Source organism: Rhipicephalus sanguineus, chromosome 3 (assembly GCF_013339695.2).
Source record: "Rhipicephalus sanguineus isolate Rsan-2018 chromosome 3, BIME_Rsan_1.4, whole genome shotgun sequence".
Classification (NCBI taxonomy): domain Eukaryota; kingdom Metazoa; phylum Arthropoda; class Arachnida; order Ixodida; family Ixodidae; genus Rhipicephalus; species Rhipicephalus sanguineus.
In genome coordinates, this window is record NC_051178.1 from 196,235,681 (window position 1) to 196,246,241 (window position 10,561).

Genomic DNA, 10,561 nt, shown 5'->3' on the forward strand with positions numbered 1-10,561 from the left:
CAGATACGAAGTAACGCTGCAGAAATGCTTCCACACGTGTTTCTGCAGACACTGCCGCTGTATATAGGCGTCACTCAAAACTGAACTTTGACAGCCGTGGAACAGTCGTCTTCGTCATTTTTTTACAACAAAACCTGACAGCCAACATTACACATTCCTCTATCTTTCTCTCTCTTACCCCCCGCTCCCCCCTCTCCCCACTTCCTCTGGAGAAGTTGAGGCTACAAGTTTGCAGGGGTAAAACGTCAGACACGAGTTGCATGAGGTCTCCGTAAAGTCAAGGCTCTTCTTGTTGTTTGTAGAAAGGTCACAGCTGACTTGAACAGCCAGCTGTACTCTCTTTCTATGCTTCTTTTTTATACGAATAATGCTACCCTAAAGAGGCCAGAGACAATAAGAATATCGGACAGAAGTTCGGAGACCCTCAAAACATTTGAGGAGGCGCGAGTTTTGGCTAGCTTCCCTGTAGCATGCGAGTTCGCATCTCATCGACCACTTATAAACAGTGCTCTATTCCTGGAAACAGAGCGAAGTAAACCACAGTAAGATTAAGAGAGAGAGAGAGAGAGAGAGAGAGAAGTTTATTGTGACAGAAAAGCTTAGAGGTCGGCTTGAATGAATTTTCTGACCTGCTACTCAGCGTTAGGAAAAAGGAGGGTGTGGGAAGTGAGAAGGTACTGATGATGATGAGGAGGAAGGTGGCGATGAAAGAAAACCTTGAATGTCCAAAAACTATTTACAGTCTCTTGGCTAGTTCCGTCTCGCGCAAAAAAAAATAAATAAATAAACTTGTTCAGCATTTTCAGAATATTGCGCTGATGACGAGGTGGAGGTCCCAACAGAACTTTTTTCCGGTACTTGTTGCTTCATAGATTTCAACAAGAAGATTAAAAATTTTCAGGCAGGTGAAGCGCAAAAACGCGAACAGTGAAATGACCGAAACACACAAAGCGTTACTTCCGACTGGCTTTATTGCGCAAGAAGACACGTATGTAAACACTCACATTTCAAGCCATTCCCCATGCGCGAAAAGGTGTGATTGCATAATCACGAAGCGGTATCACGATAGCGTTTGTCGGCATCTGCTATCCTTGACGAGAGTGTATAGGGTAGCCAGAAAAGCTGTATAGCCATAATAGAAGAACCCACACGCCCCGCGCAACGTCCGTTTGTCTCGATATTGTTTGCGACTCCACTTTTCTGCATGCACGACCGTGTGCCCGTGACGTGTGACCCTTGGTGGCGTCTTCGAAGCGCTGTCGCCGGTCATTTCCACCCGTGTCGCATTTTCTCGCATCGTTATTGTCGACGCCGTTCCAGACGTCATCGTTTTCGTTCTTCTCGTATATCGAGTCAGCTGTGGATTTATTTTTTTTTAACTTGCACATCTTGGCTTTTTCTTTCTTCCGTTGCATTCGAAATGGCAGGTCCAGCAAGCGACATCTCGTCATCGGAATGGCATACAGCCTCTGCGAAACACAGACGGCTATAAGGCGTATGAGCTATACTAGGTTTCGTACAAAACGTTACAATGAACTAGAAGTTCGCTGTAATAGCGTGCAACGTTGCAACGTTGAGGAATCTAAGTAAGACGTTCTACTATGAAAACTTGCACCTCTGCGCATTTCATCGTCAACTTGCGTTGTTGCGAGAGCTCGCGCGAGCCCGCGCGTGAGGTGCCGTGGCGAGCGGCAACTGAAAAACCCAAAATAAAAGCGACCAAACACACATTTGTACAAAACGACGCATTAGCAACCGTTCGCCACAGTTTCCTCATCTTCACACTACAAAAAAAAATAAAATACTTTACATTTGTTACTCATTCTAAAATCAACCCTATGCTTCCCTGACCAACAATTATGCCAGGGAAAGCATAGGGGCCATTATTTGTATTTAGCTGTAGTGCAGTAATAATGACGTACATTGAAACGAATTGAAGTGGACTAAAGAGCAGGCATTCCGCCGGTGGGATCCGAACTCACAACCTTCCAATTACGCGTCCGTTGCTCTACCAATTGAGCTACGACGGAAGATGCTTCCCCGTCCACTTTGTTGGGGGTATTTCTGTATCTGCGATCCCTGGGAGTGTAATTCGAAGGTTGTGGGTTCGGATCCCACCGACGGAGAGGATGATTTTTCGTCCACTTTAATTCATCTAAATTTACGTCATTATTACTACACCACAGTTAAAAGGCAACTACTAATAGCCCCTATGCTTTCCCTGGCCTAATTGTCTGTTCGATTCATTTGGTTTTGTCTAACAAAGGAACGAGCACCTCGAAAAAATTCCTAACCTTTTCATTCAATCTAAAAGCAAATGAACAATCTTCAGTAATGACAGCTAAAAACCTCGTACTTTTTCTCGGTGCGAACGGATCTATACTGCAACAAGGCACGCTATAGCCTCCACAACGCTGCACGCTTATACATGCACCTACTCGCTTGTGCAAGGAGCGCGCGCGTGAAACGGGAAGCAGCGGATCAGATGACGTCATGTCTCACGCGCTGTCAGCGCCGCCCACGGAGTCCAACAAGAGACTTCTTTTGCCATGCCAGTTTGTCCAAGTCGCAATATAAGTTAGTATTTGTGCCAAGAGAAGTGAGGTGACATCGTATGCACAGTATGTAGCAATCGTAGTACACTGAATAGTGCGTGCAGTGTCCCCTCTCGTTTCTTCTGCGTCAGTGCACTCTAGAAATCTAGTATACAGACGAAACACACTCGCTTTGCGAGGGAGCCGATATTTTTGTGCGTGTTCTGTGTTTCCTCATCAGCTTCGAGTATTAAGAACACGTGCCAATCAGGCATAAGAAAAAAAAAAGGACTTTCCATCGTTCAAAGACCGTCGTTCATAAGCTTATGAGCATTCTTCAGGACTGCACGTTGTCGCAGCTAGCAGTTGCAACATATTTTATATCAACTTTTGATTAGGGAGTTTTTTAGGTGGAATATTGCACCCACACCAAGAGCAACGACTAAGGTGCAACCACGAGAGCAGCAAAATACCACGTCAACGGCTGGTTTTACGAGAAGGCGGCAACATTTAGAACCCTGTCACTTACGCAACTATGAAAGCTCGCCACCGGTCCAATAAATTCGGCCCCACTATTCAAGCTCGAATATCTGTGCTATGTTTCAATCGTAGTGAAGGCCCGGTATATTTGATCTAGCCCTGCACGCACGGACATCATTTTATACGCTATTTCAATGTCACCGAAGCACGGTTATAACGTAAAAGTGTCAGCCAGTTCAACTCCAATGGACGGCGCATCATCCGGAAGGCGAATAACCTATATAGTCGCTTAAAACCTAAGAAATAGCTCCGCGCGCAGCCGTCGCTGACCCACCCAGGGAAAACGAGGCAAACGTGCCCCATCCAATTGCATTAGCTCATTTTCGTGACGTCAGGTCGGGGATTTTCTCATACATACACATGTTCGTGTCGCTTGTACTTCCTGGCAAATTTCAGCGTACATTCCGCATCACTGCTCGGGGAAACCTAGTATTTTAAGTATATACGGACGACGAACTTTTACTTATTAGTATGCGTAGTGTTTACATTAGTAGTAGAAAAGTACTAACGGATACAGTGGAAACCACCTAATACAACTCTCTTTCACATGTCAATGTGAAATGCGAGCCGCAGTTCTGGGCTCGACGCTAGCATTTTTTCGTAGGTTGAAAACGAAACGGCAACATTAGTTGTTAGCCTCTGTGACATGTGCTCTTGGTACCTTAACCCTTTGTATATGTCATCTCTCTTTCCCACTCCCTGAATTGCACGACTGGGCAGTGTACGTCTGCATTTCATCGATCAACCTGTTTCTAAGTTACGTTATAGCCATAGAAAACGTTGCATAAGCCTTGCATATATAAGTATAGCACACAATACTACGAAAACGAACTGTGGTCGGATACAACTTACAACGCGCCACTCGCACGTGTATCTCGCACGCGCAGCTTGCACCGTCAGTTCGAGGGAGGCCGCAGCGCCGCATATTAAAATTCCTCCGCGCGCGAATATGACCCTGCAGTCGTCGCCAACTCGGGTTGCGTCGTCACGCTCGAAAAGCGCCCTTCAAAACTGCACAGCGTGTAATGGATTACGTGGGCGGAGTGGTGCACGGAGGAGAGGAACGGAGGATTTTGAGAACGGAAAAAGTTTTGCGCGCCCCTTCACAAGCTTTATACAGTTTGCGCAAGTTCTAAAACTGCGGCACATTGTCGACGTGTTTTGGATATATATATATATGGCGATGAAGAAGAGGACGAAGAAGAGAGCGCGTGCCGGTTCGTAATGATGATAATTTTCTATCCACACGGCGAACCTCGGCCGTAACTCTGCCGTAAACGGACAGAGCGCCATTCTAGGACCGTGTATTATTCTTCGCGTTTGAGGGCACCGGCGCCTTGAAATGCGTCGCGTAAATTTGCACATTTGCCAACCGCTTGACAGCGATCATAACACCCGTAACAGTTCATAACGTACGAGAGAGACGTCCTCGAATTCGCGCAAGTATCGAGTTGGTGTGTGTGGCTCCCTTCGAGATAAATTTACGTCCAAGTGTGGTCAATACGTGTACGCAGCACTTGAGTAGCGGCGCGCGAGCTCGCGTCTGTTTCATATTTGGCCCGTTTCGCGCGCTTTTTTTTTATTTTTCTCGGAAAAAAAAAACAACAACCAGCCAGATTTCAGCACAAAATAAATGCTTAATTCTGCGGTTATTTGGGGCGGCCTACAAATAAAGGTAGTATTTTACGGATTCGAGCAAGAATAAGGAAGTTGGCTAATTACAGTGAAATAATTACTTAATGCTTAGTAATGAAAACAATACAGGTCGTATGTATATATACACACGCCTACCACTAATATACAGCAAGTAAAATTTTCCTAAAGCGCGCGCGTGCGTGCGTGCGTGCGTGCGTGTGTGTGTGTGTGTGTGTGTGTGTGTGTGTGTGTGTGTGTGTGCGTGTGTGCGTGCGTGTGCGTGCGTGTGCGTGCGTGTGCGTGTGTGTGTGTGTGTGTGTGTGTGTGTGTGTGTGTGTGTGTGTGTGTGTGTGTGTGTGTGTGTGTGTGTGTGTGTGTGTGTGTGTGTGTGTGTGTGTGTGTGTGTGTGTGTGTGTGTGTGTGTGTGTGTGTGTGTGTGTGTGTGTGTGTGTGCTGGGACAGCCGGTATAAATCGACGCCCACTCCTGTAGATGGTCTCGCCATACTTTTAGCTCCTTCTGAAGCGCTTCTAGTACACATGTATATTATTTTAACAAGGGCACCATCCTTCACGTTGTGTCGTACCTACAACCTGTAAAGTACTATAAATAAATAAATAAATAAATAAATAAATAAATAATAAATAAATAATAAATAAATAAATAAATAAATAAATAAATAAATAAATAAGATCTCTCTTCTCTGTGTTCTCGGTGGGCGGCGGTCCTCGTTCTGGTTTTAGTGATTGCGTCTAGATATATTATATTAAGGTGCACGAGGTGCGGGCGGTATCTATTCTAAGCAACGTCTTGAGTTTGCCCTGCGCGTCACCCCGGCGTTTAATTTGTCTGCTCGGGTTTCACAACTCTGTGAGCTAACACCAAGTTTTCAAGTGCGCCGTCAAACGTCGGCCAGATCCGGCCGTGACCACACTTAAAACTCGAAGATTTAATTCATTATGCAAAACGTCACCACCCCGGCCGCGGTCTCCAATTTAGTATTCGGTTTGAAAGTGACGAGGAATATCGATGTGCTATATACAGAGAGTGAGGACGAAATACAGTTCAGGGGGACGCAAGATATATATCATAAAGGAGCCTGTTCCATAAAGAAGTTCGCAAGAACATGGGCGTTGGATACTTATGATAATTTCGGAAAGGTTTTAGATGTTAAAAAAAAAACATTTTAAGAAACGGAACTGTGAGCTTTTCCCCAAGGATAGACAGGCCTGTGCCCGTGTACTCACGAAAATATTTTACGACAGAATTACATTCGCAATAGAAATTTTCATTCTATCCTCGTGTTGGGCTTATCTTTAGCGGAGGCGGCTGGCCAATGGTATACAAAGCACCCACGAAAGAAAATATTTCTGAATTCGGCCCCTGAGCTCCATACGTCTTCGTTGTTAGGAATCTGTAGGAAAATTGTAGCGTAAAACAACACAAGGACCGACAAAGAACACGTGACTGGCGCTAACTTCCAACTGTTTATTGAAGAAAGTTACGGGAATATATGCATAGCTCAACAGCAGCAGAGGGCATGATTCTCGCAGTAATCAAGAGCCAGTGGAAAATCATATCTAGAAAGAGCACATCACACCAATTCTACATAGTTATGGTGGTTGTGCACATGTTCAACAGATTGCAGTCCTGTCAAAGAGATACTGCATCAGCAAAGGCATGAGCATGAGAAAATCCGAAAGATAGATCATTATAGAAGACAAGAGTCGTATTGCTGAGCAAGGCCAACTTAAAAAAACGATAAAAAAACAATAAAGAACAAGATGGGAGAGGCTTTGCGTCTAAAAAGACTGAAAGTTGTAACAAAAAAAAACCCGCAACAAAACTAAAAGGTCCAAGGGGCGCGTCAAAAACAATAAATTTAAAGTGTAACAAAAAAAAATAAGGGCAACAAGACTTCGAGGGAACAAGAGGTGCGTCAATAAAACAGCAATTTAAAAACACGAAAAACATGGCTAAATGGTCAGTGCATAAAGTCAAAGAAGAGGAAATTAAACTTGTCCTTCTAAGAAGGTCACTCCTCTGTTCAATTAAGAGTGTTAACCCTCTTCAGGAAACTTGTGCGCGCAAACTCAGGTGTGTGCACCCGCATCTTTTGCAATGCTCGGCCAAATGCCCTCCCGAGTTGTTTTTAACAGGACAACGCGTGCTCTCTGGCACTTTCATTGAAACACCGACCCGTCTGCCCTATACGTATACTTTATCGCAGCTGAGGGGGATCTTGTATACGACATTAGTGGCACATGCGGTGAAAATAGTGCCGTGCCTCTTGTCACAATTCTTGCTATTTATTTGTGACGTCAGGGAGCAAACCTTTTACAGCTTGCACGGAGCCGTGAACACAACATTGACGTTGTACTTTGAGAGTATCTTTTTCAAGTTGTGCGAGATACGGTGCACGTACGGAATAGCTATCGTAGGTTGCTGCGCAGGCCCCTTTGCTGCTCTTGTGCTATGCATATATAATCCCGTAAGTTTCTTCAATAAACAGGTGGAAGTTAGCGCCAGTCCCGTGTTCTTTGTCGGTCCTTGTGCTGTTCTGCCCTATACTGTTGCCCTACTGAAGTCATGAACCAACAAGGCCAAGAAAACGTTTTGTTAGGAATATCTTGTTAAGTATAACGCGAAGATATATACAAAGAATTGGAATAAAAGATCCCTGACAAATGAAGACTCTGTCCTTCGTTTATTTTTGCGTTGCTTAACAAGATGGAATCACATAACCCGAACGCACACCCTACCGTATAGCTTATTAAACATAACCAGGAAGCCATTCATATAATAGGGGAACACTTTTGGAACGCTTCGATTTTTCGAGAGTTCAGTCAGTACCCTTCGAAAATGTTAGGATTGACGTAACCGACGTCCCCAGTGCTGCTGAACACCTCAAATCGCAGTAATACCATCTTGAAAGACCGCTCGAAGAGTAACAATTTGATATTTCACGGCATTCCCTGCAGGCAGCCGCGATTCCTGTAAACAAACCGAGGGAAATATACGTTAGCTGGAATTTCTCCCGCTCTGACAAACTGCAGCTATGGCCTAGTGGTAAGGCGTACGCCTCTAGTGCACGAAGTACTGGGTTCGATTGCCTGGGCGCCAGGAACCAATAGAGATTTTCTTTCTCATAACTCGGTGGTGTGGGTATTCGTCTTGAGATGATGGGGGCATCTCTTCGCTTATATCTTTTATTCTCCCTCTCCAAACCGAAAGGGAGCGCTGTGAAGCGTATACGCTGCACCGTGTTCGCTTTCGGTTTGGTGCTCTCTTTCAATTGGCGTGCGCAGGGTTCCCCATAAGGGTGGGAAGAAGAACCCGCTATTTTCGGGTCAGCAGCCGAGCACCGCAACCGCTACGCCACCGCGCTGGACCTTTCCAAACGTAAAATGGGAAGTGAACAGTTCTTGAAATGAAAAATCAGTGGTCCTCGGCTGCCATGATCGTCAAAACCTGCATGGCCATAACCTTGCACCTTAAACAATGACGGGGCAGGTCCGTCTGAGTAACGCCTGTAAAGGTATGGGGCAGACTCGGCGTCCCCCTCAGATGATTAGGGAGGCGGCCGCCCCCTCTGACCCCCCCCCCCCCCTGGACGCACGCCCATGCCTCTTTTTTTTCGGTGTGGTCAGAAAACGCTGCCGACCGGTAGTCGAGGCTCATGAGAACACGCGAGCCAAACACTAGCGCAGCACGTGGCCCATGGAATTTACTATCAATTCTCAGAGTCAGCTAGAATTCGCTCTCTCTTCTCTCTACAAATGACGCTGTATACCCAAATTACTGCGCCATATACCCAAAGTCCACGGCCGTTGGCTGATTTTGAGCATCGTGAGCTGCCATGTTACTGTGGCCGCTGCGGGATGCCGCCGCGTGCACGCGCGCGCGATCACACTGCAAGCAAGCCGCGCGTCCGAAGAAAAAAGGGAAAATAAAGTGCTCAAGGTCATGACGCGCGCTGACGCACATCCTTGCCCCTTGTCATCCCCATCCCTCCGTAGCTTTCAGCGCGCTCGCTGGTACGAAAGGAGAGAGAAAGCGCTTGCAGCGTGCGACAAATCCCTGTAACTCCGCTCGTGCTTGACGGATTCTAAACATTTTTGAGGCAGTCGATTCGTGGCGCAAATGAGCTCTTTTAATGAGACCATTCAATGATTACTTGGAAAAGTGTTGCAGGGCCCCTCTAACAATGCTTCCTGCTTCGCAATTCAGTGTTGTGACTCTGTATATTCATGTCAATTCCCATACTGAGTCTGCATGGACATGCGAAGAATCGAGACATTGTAAATTGAAGTTTGTCGTGTAGTATGATCGGTCCAGTAGCCGTCCGTGAGGCTGTTGCGGCTCCGACCAGAGGCGCGGTTCAATGCGATGCCTCGAGCAACCATCTCGAGGAAAACCGAGTCATTTTTCTACAAATACTGTATCTGTTTTGTAAGCATAATGTATATGTTTTCTAAATAGAGAAAAGGGGGAGGGCAGGGAGTGAAAGTAACACAATGCAGACAGTCATCCGAATACGATGACGTCAGCAGAGCTCGTATATGCAGCATGCATGGCCTGAAAGAATGCTCGATTTCAGTCTTTCTTGTGCAAACACATCGTCGTTTAGTTGAATTCTCGTTCAAACGTGACTACGGATCGCACGTGCTTCGTTGCCTGGGACAGAAACAGGCTTACGTATATACCAAACCTTTCATCACCATCTCGAAGCAGGCTGAAGCCAGGGCGGAGTGCCGCAAACTGCGGCGTTTGCGCAGTTCTCTCGACTCCTTTCTCTTTCCTCAACTCACGTTGGCGACGGTGGTGGCTAAAACAACACTACCTTCAAAACATTACCCGGGTATCGGACCAGCATACAGACAAGATTGTCCTTAACCTTTCTCTTCCACACGTGCCGGCCCCGGCTGTCTCGATCGCATGCTCCGTAAACAACGGCTGGAGACCCGCACAGCGGGAAGAAAACTTCGCTATAAACCGATTAGCATTTTATTGCCTGCCGTATGCGACAACAAAATTAATTTTAGATCGGCTTCGTCGAGCTAGACGCCGCTGCGCTGGTCTGTTTGTCGTTCAACGAAACGCGAGACTTGTCTGAACAAAAAGGAGGGATTGTCTGAACAAAAAGGAGAGACGAGGCACAAAAAGAAAAAAAAAAACGAAAAAAAGGGAGTAGCTTGTCTACAGCTGCGCCAATAAACCAGCTTGAATAGCTTTGTTCAGTTAGACAACGAAACCCTCGCGTTATTACTTTCTCTGTGATTTCGTTCTCGCCGGTCGTAATACGGAATCGCAAGCGGCACGTAGAACTTAAAATTACAGAATATAAATCCAGGAATTCTTTTTTAAAGCAGTACGGGTGTGTTCCGAGAGAACCCCACGGTTTGCTCGCGCGCATTGGGGTTCTCGGAACGGCTGGCTGGCGCTTCCGTTGGCTGCACCATTTTCCGAGCGTCCCTGCAGTTTGTTCGAAGGCTGTTCAGAATATGAAGTTCCATTTAGTTTATGGCCCGTCAGCTTCGCAGCTCTCTTTGATATATGCGCACAGCTGCGCGAAAATAATGGAGGGAAATGGCGGGCTCGGTTTTTTTTTTTTTAGCTGTCATGCAAATAGCAAACGAAGAATTTGACGGCCACTCGAAGCAAGGTAGTCAAGTAGAGTTGTATAAAGGAAGCGAAGTTTCATTTTCAGTCCTTGGTATTTTTGTAATGGAAGAAGCGAAAGCAAAATATTAGAAAGCATCCTCCATGTCATTTTTCTTTCTTCGTCTACTTTTCGAAAGCTGGCTTATCATTGCTATATTTTGCTCATTGTCAGCTTTATTTGCATTTTCA